This window comes from Nicotiana tomentosiformis, chromosome 4 (assembly GCF_000390325.3).
Source record: "Nicotiana tomentosiformis chromosome 4, ASM39032v3, whole genome shotgun sequence".
Lineage (NCBI taxonomy): Eukaryota > Viridiplantae > Streptophyta > Magnoliopsida > Solanales > Solanaceae > Nicotiana > Nicotiana tomentosiformis.
The window spans coordinates 115001705-115016496 of NC_090815.1; positions in this window are offsets into that span (position 1 = coordinate 115001705).

The following is a 14792-nucleotide window of genomic DNA, read 5'->3' on the forward strand; positions in this document are numbered from 1 at the left end:
GCTTCATAGTAGCTCTCAGAGATGGCAGAAACCAAAACTGGAAAAAATCCCCTATAGGGACAGTACATACCAGTTTGGCCTATGGCCCTGTTTATTTTAATGCATATCCTAACTTGCAGATTTCTTTGAGTGATGAAAACTCTTTAAATGCTTTAATATTGAGCATTAAGCTTCATGGTTATGATTATATTCCAGGAACAGAAGTTATATGCATCTGTTATAGGATTTATTATAAATCTTTATATACTTTAAATCCTATGTGCAGAATTATGGATTTCAAGAATGAAACTATTCTTATAGAAACTAATTTTGATAAGTCTAAAGTTACTACCAGAAGACCTATTAAGTAGGATGAAATAGATTTTCCCAAAGAATGGGTCATAGAGGAAGAAATAGCCCCTTGAAATGACACTAATAGTGAAATCACAGAGGTTGAACAAACTTCTATGGAACTGTTAAAATCAGGTTCAGTGAACCCGATCAAACTGATAATATCAGTTATCCATCTAGATTAACTAGATCAAATTCCTCTTATATTTCATCTATTGATTATACTGTAGATTTTCCATCAAGAGCATCTACATCACACATTAGGGAAAATAATAGAATAGATGTCATAAAAATTAGTAATAATAATATTGCTAGTATTATTCCTGATCCAACTGAATCCGAAATGTATTTTTCTAATGATTTATATGGATAGAAACCAAATAGATTTTAGTCCGAGTTCACCGACAAGAAAAATAATTTCTGAAGAATTTAAAAAACCCAGATGGGAACTTTTCAGAAATTAGTTTTTGATAATTTTGATGAAAAATTAATAAAATTCTTTCAAGATGATTTTTAAAAAGACATTAGTGGTCACAATAAAATAATTACTTTTATACCATAGTTCATGTCTAAATATGTTGATGGTTATATTTCCATGCTAGAAAGAGATTATAAACTCAATAACGGTGAAATTACTAGATCTGTATTTCCCCCACAAACATCTTTTCAAATGGGAGAAAAGGATAAAGTAATTTATTATACTGTATTTTCAAAATAGTTTGATGATGATACTGGAAAAATTACTACTAGAAATTTGAATACTATGCTCACACAGAATAATTATACTAATATATATATATATATTAGTATTCTGGGTGAACAAATTGTTTTCATTAATGAAAGACTGGACAGGTTAATTACAGAAGTCCAGAAAATATCTAGGAAGGATACTACAAAAGGTAAAGAGAAAATTGCTACTGCCAGTATCCAACCATATCCTGAGGTCAAATACTTTAAAATAAAAAGTCTCGAAGACCTGGAGAATTTATTAGATAAAAAATTTAAAGGATTCAAAATTAGTCCTTTAAATTTAGAGCATTTATCTTATGAAGATAGGAGAGTGAAACTCTCTGATGAGATTAATAAAATCTCAAAAAGTTTGCTCGCAAACCGATCCAAAGGATGTTCTATTATCCTAGGCCAACTCCTCAAGACGTACTCATTGAGGAGCCTAATGCTACTCATTATTCCCAGAACTATAGTGGCACAAAAATCTATGAATGGAATATAGATGATTTTACTGACCGTCAACTTTATACCCAAGTACATAGAATGCTTATGTACAACACTATCTGCAAGGTTAATAAGAATTCTGAAAAAACCATTATTGCTATGATAGTAGCAGGGTTTACTGGCCAATTGAAAGGCTAGTGGGATAATTATTTAGGGCCCGAACAACGCGCAGAAATTATGTGCGCCATAAAGGTAGAAGATGGTCAAAATGTTCAGAATGCTGTCTATTATTTAGTTCTTAATATTATAGAATATTTTTATGGAAGATGGTCAGGCAATAGTGAGACCTTAAGGACTATGCTCCAAAATCTTAGATGTAATACTCTAACAAATTTTAGATGGTATAAGGATATTTTCTTATCCAAGGTAATGGAATTACTAGAGTGTAATAGCAGTCCAAATTTATTGATGGACTCCCAACACTCTTTACTGAAAGAGTTAGAAAAACTTTTCGAGGAACAACAATGAGTATAGATTATAATAGCTATACCTATGAAAAACTTATTAGTGTATGCACACACGAAGGCTTAGCTATATGTAATGAGATTAAGTTAAGCCAGAAAATTAAGAAACATTGTCTTAATGAAAGACAACAGTTAAGAGAATTCTGTGAACAATTTTGCCATAGATATTCCTAAGAATAAAAAGTCTCATAGACATAAGAAAGATCAGAAAGAGCCTTATAGGTATAAAAAGAATAATAGAGGATCTTCTGATAAGAGATTTGAGCGGAAAGATAATAGAATAAAGGCTTATAAGCATAGAAAGAATTTTATAAAATCCAATACGCCTAATGCATGTTACAAATGTGGTAGAGTAGGTCATTATGCTAGAGATTTCAGAGTCAAGGATAAGATTAAGAACCTTGACCTAGATAATAATATTAAGGACTCTTTATACAAGATTCTGTTAAATTCTTCTCGGGATAATTTACCAGAGAATAGTGATAGAGAAGATTCATCAACTGATGAAGATCTAAGGGCTCTACAGGAGGAAGAATACCTTACTTCAGATGATGAATATGGACCCTGCAAACAAAATCAAGATTAGTGTTGTAATGACAATACAGATGATGAGTTTTAAATATTTATTCTCAATTCAAGGACTTAGAAGTCAATGTACTGACTAATGATAGTTTATTAGAACATCTCAGGGTTATTAAAGACCCAGCGTTAAGGTGATAAAAATTCAGGAGAAAATTCCTACAAGTCCAGAGATTGAAGAAATTCCGTCTCAAAAAGGACCATATACAATGTCTGATATTAAAAGGATTTTGAGAGAAAAATCCCAGGCCATTGATAGGCCAACTAATGTTCAAGATTTGAAAAATGTGATTCATAATCTCAAAGGGGAAATCTCGGACTTAAAGACTTCTAATATATCCTTAGACAAGAGAATTATCAGACTAGAATATTCTCATATCCTTACAAGTCAGGAATTCAGTACTAATATTACTGAAGAAAAATTTTGTTACGACCTAAAATCCTAACCTGTCATGATGAACCCTAATGTGGTACTAGGCAAGACAATTTCTTGCAAATATTTCCAACATTTTTAATAAGAATGAATTTAAAGCAGTTTTAGTAGTAAAAGTTCTCATAACCGGGATAGAAAATCCAAAACATAATGCGGAATTTCCAACTATCGGGGTGTCACAGAGTACATGAACATCTATACATCACAAGTCTGGAAAATACGGTCTATACAGTCTGAGATCAAATACAGTAAACAAGAAGATAGGGAAGGAGAGACAAGGTCTGCGAAACACTGGCAGCTACCTCGGAATCTCCGGAAAATCAAATGTGCGAAGGAATCAACACACACTATGTCCGAGAACACCTGGATCTCACACGAAGTACAGGGCGTAGTATGAGTACAACCAACTCAGTAAGTAACAACACTAAATAAAGAACTGAAAGTAGTGACGAGCTTTCTAGCTAAGACCGATTACAGTAATTTCCAACACAAGAAAGTAGGCATGCTTATAAGTTTAACAACTAAGGCCCAAACAGTAATTTCATATTAAGTTCGACTGAAACAGAGATAATATCTCTCAGAAATTTCCAAAAACAGTGATATATGACGACTGTAGTACAACAATAATGAAATCAAATACATCCTCTCAGGATCACAGTCACTTAGTTATTCCATTCACTCAGCACTCAGCACTTGCACTCAGTAGGTACCTGCGCTCACTGGGGTGTATACAGACTCCGGAGGGGCTCCTTCAGCCCAAGCACTATAATCCTGTCATGACCCAAAATCTAACCCGTCGTGATGGCGCCTATCGAGGTATTAGGCAAGCCGACCTTTCTAAAACACTTTCAAAATTTAACAGAAGTGAATTAAGACATTTAAAATAACCGTAGTTTCTCATAAATACGGGGTAAAACCCAAATAAAATATAAGTGCGGACAAATAGCCCGACATCGGGGTGTCACTAAGTCATGAGCATCTAGATAACCAAACTAATACAACCAGTGTCTAAGTATCAATACAAGATAGAAAGAAATATAGAAGGAGTAACAAGGTCCTGCTGACGCTGGCAGCTACCTTGCAGTCTCCGAAACTCAAACAGGCCTGGACTCAATAATCTCCGTGCTCAGACACACCTGGATCTGCACATAAAGTGCAGGGTGTAGCATGAGTACAACCAACTCAGCAAGTAATAGAAATAAATAAGTAACTTAGATGCAGTGACGAGCTATACAGTGTAGTTCATTTTAAAAGTTTTCAATAAAGAGTGAACGTGCTTTCAAATCCTGTGGTATAAGTCAAATCAGTTCGCGCTCGTGTAAAACAAATATGAATCTTCCAGAAATTTCACAACAACAACAGATAACAACTGAGTGCAACAATAAATAAAAGCAGGTACATCCTCTCAAGGTATTAGTCACTCAACCTATCTCAACAGCTCACACTCTCGGCTCTCAGCTCTCAACACACACTCTCAATAGGTACCTGCGCTCACTGGGGGTGTTCAGACTCATGAGGGGCTCCTACAGCCCAAGCGCTAATCCGTACAGATAACTCACGTGTTGCATGGACAATTGATGTGCTATAATATCATATCTAGATCCGTACGGACAACTCACGTATTGCACGGACAACTCACGTGCCATAGTATAAACATAAGGATCTGCACGGACAACTCACGTGCCATATAACAATACCTCACAACCAGGCCCTCGGCCTTACTCAGTCATGAACCTCTTTAGTCTCACAACTCTCAATAAAGAAAGGGAAAACAACCCAAATCAAAGTGTTACAGTATATCATCAAGGAAAGCAAATAACAGAGATTGCGGTAAACATGCACATAAAACACTATGACTGAGTATAACTACCATGAGCAGGAATATAGCCTAAGCATGATTTCTAACATGAAAACAGTCAAGTTCTAGTAGAGAGGAATGCATATAAACACAATTAAAGGCTATAGACTTCACATTCTCCCAGGACGGACCAAGTCTCAATCCCTCACGGCGTACATCCACACGCCCGTCACCTAGCATGGGTGCCATCTCCAAACAGTCACATTATACCAAACTCCAGGTTTCATACCCTCAAGACCAAATTTAAAACTGTTACTTACCTCAACAGTGTAGAACTCCTACTCCGGAATGCTCTTTCCTCTCGAACTGGTCTCCAGATGACCCGAATCTAGCAACGAGCAATAGAATACGATCAATACGAGCTAAAGGAATAAATCCCACAAGGAAAATACCAATTTATAGGCCAAAATCCGAAATTCACTCAAACCCGCCCCCGAGCCCACGTCTCAAAATTCGACAAAAGTCACAAAACCCGAAAGCTCATTCACTCCTGAGTGTACTCATACTAAATTCATCAAAATCTGACCTCATTTGGTCCCTCAAATCCCTAGTTTACTCTCTCCAAAATCCCAAGCCCTAGCCCCTTATTTCACTCCACAAATCCTACTAATTAGGTGAGAAATTAATGGGAAAACACCATAGCTAATGATAATAGAGCTCAAGCAACTTACCTCAGTGAATACCCTTGAATCCCCTTCAAAAATCACTCCAAAAGCTCCAAAACCCGACTTGAAAATGGTGGAAATAAACAAAAATTCGCGAAGTGTTCAATTTATAGTTTCTACCCAGGTCTTTCGCACCTGCGGCTAAATATGCGCACATGTGGTGCCGCATCCACGCAAGAACCTCCGCACCTGTGGAAAATCAATAAAACCCCCAACTTCGCACCTGCGCTCCATATCCGCATCTGCGACCATGCAAGTGCGGAAAAGACCTCGCACCTGCGGCCTTACTTCCGCTTCTGCGGGCACCTATCCGCATCTGCGGACTCGAAGATATGACTTATCCTACGCGCCTACGGACCCAGCCTACCTCAACACTGTCCGCACCCGTGCCTGCGACCTCGCACCTGTGGCTCCCCCTCCGCAGGTGCGGAAATACCAGTAGCAGTAGCTTCAGCTGCATTTTGTTTTCCAACTTCAACAATCCGTTAACCACCCGGAATCACCCCGAGCCCCTCGGGACCTCAACCAACCATACCAATAAGTCCTATATCAACATACAAACTTAGTCTATCTTTCGAATCACTCAAAATAACATCAAAACACCAAATTACTCTCGGATTCAAGCCTAAGAGCTTCTAACTTTCCAAATTCGACAACCGATGCCGAAACCAACCAAACCACGTAGAATGACCTCAAATTTTACACACTCGTCACAAATTACACCATGAACCTACTCCAACTTATGGAATTCCATTCCGACCCCGATATCAAATTTTCCACTATCGACCAAAATCGCCAAATTTCCAACTTTCGCCAATTCAAGCCTAATTCTACTACGGACCTCTAAATCACATTCCGGATGCACTCCTAAGTCCAAAATCACCTAATGAAGCTAATGGAACAATCAGAATTCACGTCCGAGATCGTTTACACATAAGTCAACATCCGGTTGAGTTTTCTAACTTAAGCTTCTACTTTAGAGACTAAGTGTCTCAATCCACTCTGAAACCACTCCCGAACCAACAACCCGGTATATCATATTCTAGATAAAAAGCACAAAAGGAAGTAGAAATGGGGAGAACGAGGCTATAACTATCGAAACGACCAGCTGGATCGTTACATCCCCACCTCTTAAACAACCGTTCGTCCTCGAACGGATCTAGAAACATACCTGAAGTCTCGAATAGGCATGGATATCTGCTCCGCATCTCCCGCTCGGTCTCCCAGGTGGCCTCCTCCACAGGCTGACCTCTCCACTGCACCTTCACCTAAGCTATGTCCTTTGACCTCAACTTCCGAACCTGTCGATCCAAAATGGCCACCGGCTCCACGTCACATATCACCCTCCAACTGAACCGTGGTGAAGTCCAAAACATGGGACGAATATCCAATGTACTTCCGGAGCATGAAAACATGAAACACTGGATGCACACCTGACAAGCTGGGTGGCAAGGCAAGCTTATAAGCCACTTCCCCTATCCTCTGAAGCACATCAAAAAGCCCAATGAACCGGGGGCTCAACTTACCCCTCTTCCCAAACCTTATAACACCCTTCATAGGTGATACCTTCGGCAAAACCTTCTCCCTAACCATAAAAGACACATCACGGACCTTCCTGTCCGCATAGCTCTTCTGCCTAGACCGCGCCGTGCGAAGCCGCCCCTGAATCAATTTTGCCTTATCTAATGCATCCTGGACCAAGTCTGTACCTAAGAGATTAGCCTCACCCGGCTCAAACCATCCTATTTGAGATCTATACCTCCTCCCATATAAAGCCTCATACAAAGCCATATGAATACTCGATTGATAACTGTTGTTATATGCAAACTCCGCGAACGGCAAGAACTGATCCCATGAACCCCCAAAGTCAATGACATAAGCGCGCAACATGTCCTCCAATATCTGAATAGTGCACTCGGACTGCCCGTCCGTCTAAGGGTGAAAGGTTGTGCTCAACTCAACCTGAGTACCCAACTCTCACTGCACGACCCTCTAAAACTGCGATGTAAACTAAGTACCTCTATCTGAAATGATGGAAACTAGAACACCATGCAGGCGAACAACCTCTCGGATATAAATCTCAGCCAACCGCTCTGAACTGTAAGTAGTACTAACTGGAATAAAGTAAGCAGACTTGGTCAGCCGATCCACAATCACCCAAATAGCATCGAACTTCCTCGAAGTCCGCTGGAGCCCAACTACGAAGTCCATGGTGATTCGCTCCCACTTCTACTCTAGGATCTCTAACCTCTGAAGCAAGCCACCCGGTCTCTAATGTTCATACTTAACCTGCTTACAGTTGAGACACCGAGCCACAAACCTAACGATGTCCTTCTTCATCCGCCTCCGCCAATAGTGCTGTCTCAAATCCTGGTACATCTTCGCGGCACCCGGATGGATGAAATACCGTGAGTTATGGGCCTCCTCAAGAATCAACTCCCTGAGCCCATCTACATTAAACACACATATCCGACCCTGTATCCTCAACATGCTATCCTCACCAATGGTCACATCTATAGCATCACCTTGCTGAACCCTGTCCTGAAGAACGAGCAGGTGGGGGTCATCATACTGACGCTCCCTGATACGGTCATAAAGAGAAGACCTGGAGACCACACAAGCCAAAACCCGACTCGACTTCGAAATATCCAATCTGACCAGCTGGCCCACTAAAGCCTGAACATCCAATGCCTAGGGTCTCTATGCTACTGGGAGATATGCTAAACTCCCCAAACTCTCTGCCCGGTGACTCAAAGCATCGGCCACCACATTGGCCTTCCCCGGATGGTACAAAATAGTGATATCGTAGTCCTTAAGAAGCTCTAACCATCTCCGCTGACACATGTTAAGATCCTTCTGCTTCAACAGATACTGCAAACTCCGGTGATCAGTATAGATCTCATAATGAACCCCATACAAATAATGACGCCAAATCATCAAGGCGTGAACAATGGCTGCTAACTCAAGATCATGGACATGATAATTCTTCTCATGGGTCTTTAACTAGCGCGAGGTATAGGCGATCACCCTACCCTCCTGCATCAGAACACATCCAATACCTACCCTCGCGACATCACAATACACAGTGTAAGAACCTAAAGCTAATGGCAGAACTAACACTGGAGCTGTGGTCAAAGCAGTCTTGAGCTTCTGAAAGCTCTCTTCACACTCATCCGGCCACCAAAATGGAGCACCCTTTTGGGTCAATTTGGTTTAGGGCGATGCAATGGATGCAAATCCCTCCACAAAGTGACAATAATAACTCGCAAAACCAAGAAAGCTCCTAATATCCGTGGCTGAGGACGGTCTAAGCCAACTCTGCACCATCTCTATCTTTTTCGGATCCACCTAAATACCCTCACTGGACACCACATGCCCCAAGAATGCTACTGAACCGAGCCGAAACTCACACTTGGAGAACTTTGCATAAAGCTTCTCCTCCCTCAATCTCTGCAATACAACCCTCAAATGCTGAGCATGCTCCTCCTGGCTACGAGAGTACACCAGGATGTCATCAATAAATACAATAATGAATGAGTCCAAATAGGGCTAGAATACACTGTTCATCAAATGCATGAACGCTGCTGGGGCATTGGTAAGACCAAAAGACATCACCAAGAACTCATAATCTCCATAACGGGTCCTGAAAGTTGTCTTAAGAATATCCGAATCCTGAACTTTCAGCTGGTGATAACCGGACCTCAAATTAATCTTATAGAACACCCTCGCTCCCTGAAGCTGGTCAAATAAATCATCAATACGAGGCAAAGGATAGTTGTTCTTGACTGTGACCTTGTTCAACTTCCTGTAATCAATGCACATCCTCATGGAACCATCCTTCTTCTTTACAAATAGAACCGGCACACCCCAAGGTGACACACTAGGTCGAATAAACCCGTTATCAAGGAGTTCCTGAAGCTGTTCCTTTAACTCCTTCAACTCCTCCTGTGCCATACGATATGGTGGAATAGAAATGGGCTGAGTGCCCGGCACCAAATCAATACCGAAGTCAATATCCTTGTTAGGTGGCATGCCTGGCAGGTTTGCATGAAACACATCCGGGAAATCATGCACCACTGGAATAGAATCAATGCAGGAGTCTCTGCACTAACATCCCTCACAAAAGCCAAATAGGATAGACAACCCTTCTTAACCATACGCTGAGCCTTCAAGAATGAAATCACTCGACTAGGTACATAGTCTATAGAACCGCTCCACTCAACCCTCGTAAATCACGGTGTCGCCAACGTCACGTTCTTAGCATGACAATCTAGAACAGCATGACATGGAGATAACCAATCCATACCCAATATCACATCAAAGTCAACCATACTGAGCAACAAAAGGTCCACCCGGGTCTCCAGACCCCCAACTGTCACCACACATGACCGATATACACGGTCCACAATAATAGTATAACCCAAAGAAGTAGATACATGAACAGATGCAACTAAAGACTCACAGGGCATATCCAGAAAATGGGAAAAATACGAGGAAACATATGAATACGTGGAACCAGGGTCAAATAATACAGAGGCATCTCTGTGACAAACGGAGACAATACATATAATCATAACATCTGAAGCAATAGCATCTGGTCTGGCAGGGAGGGCATAGAAATGGGCCTGGCCACCCCCTGATCTGCCTTCCGCTCTCGGGCGACCCCTAGCTGACTGGGCTCCACCCCTAGTTGGTTGAGCTCCACCTCTGGCTGGCTGGGCGGGTGGTGGAGGAACTGGTGCTGGTGCCATCGGCCGAGTACTCCACTCTGGAGTCCCACCCAATAGCCTAGGGCAATCTCTCATAATGTGACCAAAATCTCCGCACTCGAAACAGCTCATCCTCTGATGAAACTACTAATCCTGATGCCCAAAAGGACTACCCGAGGATACCTGAGCGGGTGGGGGCATGATGAGAACTCTGCGCTGGTAGTGCACTGAATGATGACTAGCCCTGCTAATGACTGTGAGAACCATGACCAGATGATGCACCATGGTGAAATGGCCGAGCTGACTGAGCCTGTCTGAAATGACGACCTCTACCGTGCTGGAACTGAGCCCAAAAAGGACTACAGCTGAATCCACCCTGACCACGAGGCCTCTTGGCCCCCCTCTCAACCCTCTCCTGACCGCGAACTATCTCAATTTGCCAAGCAATGTCGACAACCTCATCAAAGGTAGCACCAGACACCCTCTCTCTGGTTATAAGCAACCACAGCTGAAAAGTGAGACCATCTATAAACCTCATAATCCTCTCCCTGTCTCTGGGAACCGACCAGATAGCATGACGGGCCAACTACGAGAATCGTATCTCATACTACATCACAGACATATCACCCTGGTGAAGCTGCTCAAACTGTCTGCGCAGCTCCTCTCTATGGGACTGAGGCACGAACTTCTCCAAAAGGACCACGGAGAACTGCTGCCAAGTAAGGGGTGCTTCGCCAACAGGCCTACGCCTCTCGTAAGTCTCCCACCATCTAAGTGCAGCCCTAGAAAACTGAAAAGTAGTGAATGAGACCCCACAAGTCTCCAGAATACCAGCTGTACTGAGTATCCTCTGACACCTATCCAAGAAGTCCTGGGCATCCTCTCTCTCTATGCCACTGAAAGGTAGAGGCTGGAGTCTTCCAAACCTCTCCAACCTACGCTGATCATCCTCATGCATAGCAGGAGCCATATAGTCCTAAGCAGCTGCAACTGGCTGGGCCGGTGGTGCCTCCGGTGTCTGGAGTCCCTGAACAACCTACTCGGGTGTGCGAGCGGGGGGAGTCTAAGTGCCTCCCCGGACTGAGAAGTGGCTACGACCGTCAAGATAGATCCCGCCTGAGCAAGACCGGTACACGCAGTCAGAATCTGAGCTAGGGCCTCCTGGAGGACTGGAATCACAATAGGCACAGGTGGTGCCTGAGTTGGTGCATCAACAAATGGAATCTGGTCCTAATCTGGGACAAGTAGTGGATCTGTAGGCACTGCCCCAGCTGCTGTACGGGCGGCACCTCTGCCCCTACCATGGCCTCTACCATGACCTCGGCCTCTCGTGGCCCTGGCTAGTGCTACTGGTGGCTGACTCTCCTGACCGGTAGCACGAGTCCTCACCATCTGTGAGAGAATGAAACAACAAGTGTTTAATTACCAGAACAAACAGATTCGCACGACAAGAATCCAAGAATGTGAAATTTTCCTAAGGGTTTTGCAGCCTCTCGAAGATAAGTACAGACATCTCCATATCAATCCACAAGACTCTACTAACCCGCTCATGACTCGTGAGACCTATGTAACCTAGGCTCTGATACCAACTTGTCACGACCCAAAATCTAACCCGTCGTGATGGTACCTATCATGGTACTAGGCAAGCCGACCTTTCCAAAACACTTTCGAAATTTAACAGAAGTGAATTAAGACATTTACAATATCCGGAGTTTCTCATTAAATATGGGGTAAAACCCAAATAAAACATAAGTGCAGAAAAATAGCCCGACATCGAGCTGTCACTAAGTCATGAGCATCTAGATAACAAAACTAATACAACCAGTGTCTAAGTATCAATACAAGACAGAAAGAAATATAGAAGGAGTGACAAGGTCCTGCACACGCTGGCAGCTACCTTGCAGTCTCCGAAACTCAAACAAGCCTGGACTCAACAATCTCCGTGCTCCGACACACCTGGATTTGCACATGAAGTGCAGGGTGTAGTATGAGTACAACTAACTCAACAAGTAACAAAAATAAATAAGGAACTGAGAAGTAGTGACGAGCTATACATTACAGTTCATTTTAAAAGTTTCCCTAAAGAGTGAACATGCTTTCAAATCCTGTGGTATAAGTCAAATCAGTTCACACTCGTGTAAAACAGATATGAATCTTCCAAAAATTTCACAATAACAACAGATAACAACTGAGTGCAATAATAAATAAAAGCAAGTACAGCCTCTCAAGGCAGCAGTCACTCAACCCATTTCAACAGCTCACACTCTCGGCTCTCAGTCCTTAACACACACTCTCAATAGGTACCTGTACTCACTAGGGGTGTTCAGACTCATGAGGGGCTCCTACATCCCAAGTGTTAATCCGTACAGACAACTCCCGTGCTGCACAGATAACTCACGTGCTATAATATCATATCTGGATCCGCATGGACAACTCACATGCTGCACGGACAACTCACGTGCCATATTATAAACATAAGGATCCTCATGGACAATTCACGTACCATATAACAATACCTCACAACCAGGCCCTCGGCCTTACTCAGTCATGAACCTCTTTAGTCTCACAACTCTCAATATAGAAAGGGAAAACAACCCAAATCAAAGTGTTACAGTATATTATCAGGGAAAGCAAATAACAGAGACTAAGGTAAACATGTACATGAATCACTATGACTGAGTATAACTACCATAGGCAGGAATATAGCCTAAACATGATTTCTAACATGAAAACAGTCAAGTTCTAGTATAGAGGAATGCATATAAACACAATTAAAGGCTATTATACTTCGCAGTCTCCCAGGACGGAGCAAGTCTTAATCTCTCATGGCGTACATCCACACTCCCATCACCTAGCATGGGTGCCACCTCCAAACAGTCACATTATACCAAACTCCGGGTTTTATACCCTCAAGACTAGATTTAAAACTGTTACTTACCTCAACAGTGTAGAACTCCTACTTCAGAATGTTCTTTCCTCTTGAACCGACCTCCAAATGACCCGAATATAGCAACGAGCAATAGAATACGATCAATATGAGCTAAAGGAATAAATCCCACAAGGAAAATACCCATTTATACGCCAAATCCCGAAATTCACTCAAACCCACCCCCCGGGCCCATGTCTTGAAATCCGACAAAAGTCACAAAACCCGAAAGCCCATTCACTCCCGAGTATATCTATACTAAATTCATAAAAATCCGACCTCATTTGGTCCCTCAAATCCACAATTTACTCTCTCCAAAATCCCAAGCCCTAACCCCTTATTTCACTCCAAAAATCCTACTAATTAGGTGAGAAATTAATGGAAAAACACCATAGCTAATGATAATAGAGCTCAAGCAACTTACCTCAGTGAATACCCTTGAATCCCCTTCAAAAATCACTCCAAAAGCTCCTAAATCCGACTTGGTGTAAATGAACTAAAATTCGCGAAGTGTTCAATTTATAGTTTCTCCCCAGGTCTTCCACACATGCGGAAAATCAATAAAACCCCCAACTTCGCACCTGCGCGTCGTATCTGCATCTGCGACCACGCAGGTGCGGAAAAGACCCCGCACCTGCGGCCTCACTTCCGCTTCTACGGGCACTTATCCGGATCTGCGGACTCACAGATGCGACCTATCCTACGCACATGCGGACCCAGCCTACCTCAACATTGTCCGCACCTACGAACTCCCACGTGCACCTGCAACCTTGCACCTGCAGCTCCCCCTTCGCAGGTGCAGAAATACCAATAGCAACAGCTTAAGCTGCATTGTTTTTTCCAACTTCAACAATCCGTTAACCATCCGGAATCACCCCGAGCCCCTCAAGACCTCAAACAACCATACCAGAAAGTCCTATATCAATATACAAACTTAGTCGAGCTTTCGAATCACTCAAACAACATCAAAACACCAAATTACCCTCGGATTCAAGCCTAAGAATTTCTAACCTTCCAAATTCGACAACCGATACCGAAACCAAACAAACCATATCCGAATGACCTCAAATTTTATACACACGTCACAAATGACACCACAAACCTACTCCAACTTCCGGAATTCCATTCTGACCCCGATATCAAATATTCCACTACTGACTAAAATCGCCAAATTTTAAACTTTCGCCAATTCAAGCCTAATTCTACTACGGACCTCCAAATCACATTCCGGACGCTCTCCTAAGTCCAAAATCACCTAATGAAGCTAATTGAACCATCAAAATTCAAGTCCAAGATCGTTTACACATAAGTCAACATCCGATTAACTTTTCCAACTTAAGCTTCTACTTTAGGGACTAAGTGTCTCAATCCACTCCGAAACCACTCCGGACCCAAACCAATAACCCGATATAACATAATATAGCTGAAAAGCACAAAAGGAAGCAGAAATGGGAGAAATGGGGCTATAACTCTCGAAATGACCGGCCGGGTCATTACAAATCTGCACGGACAACTCACGTGTTGCACGGACAACTCACGTGCTAGAGTATAATATCTGGATCCACATGGACAACTCACGTACTGCACGGATAACT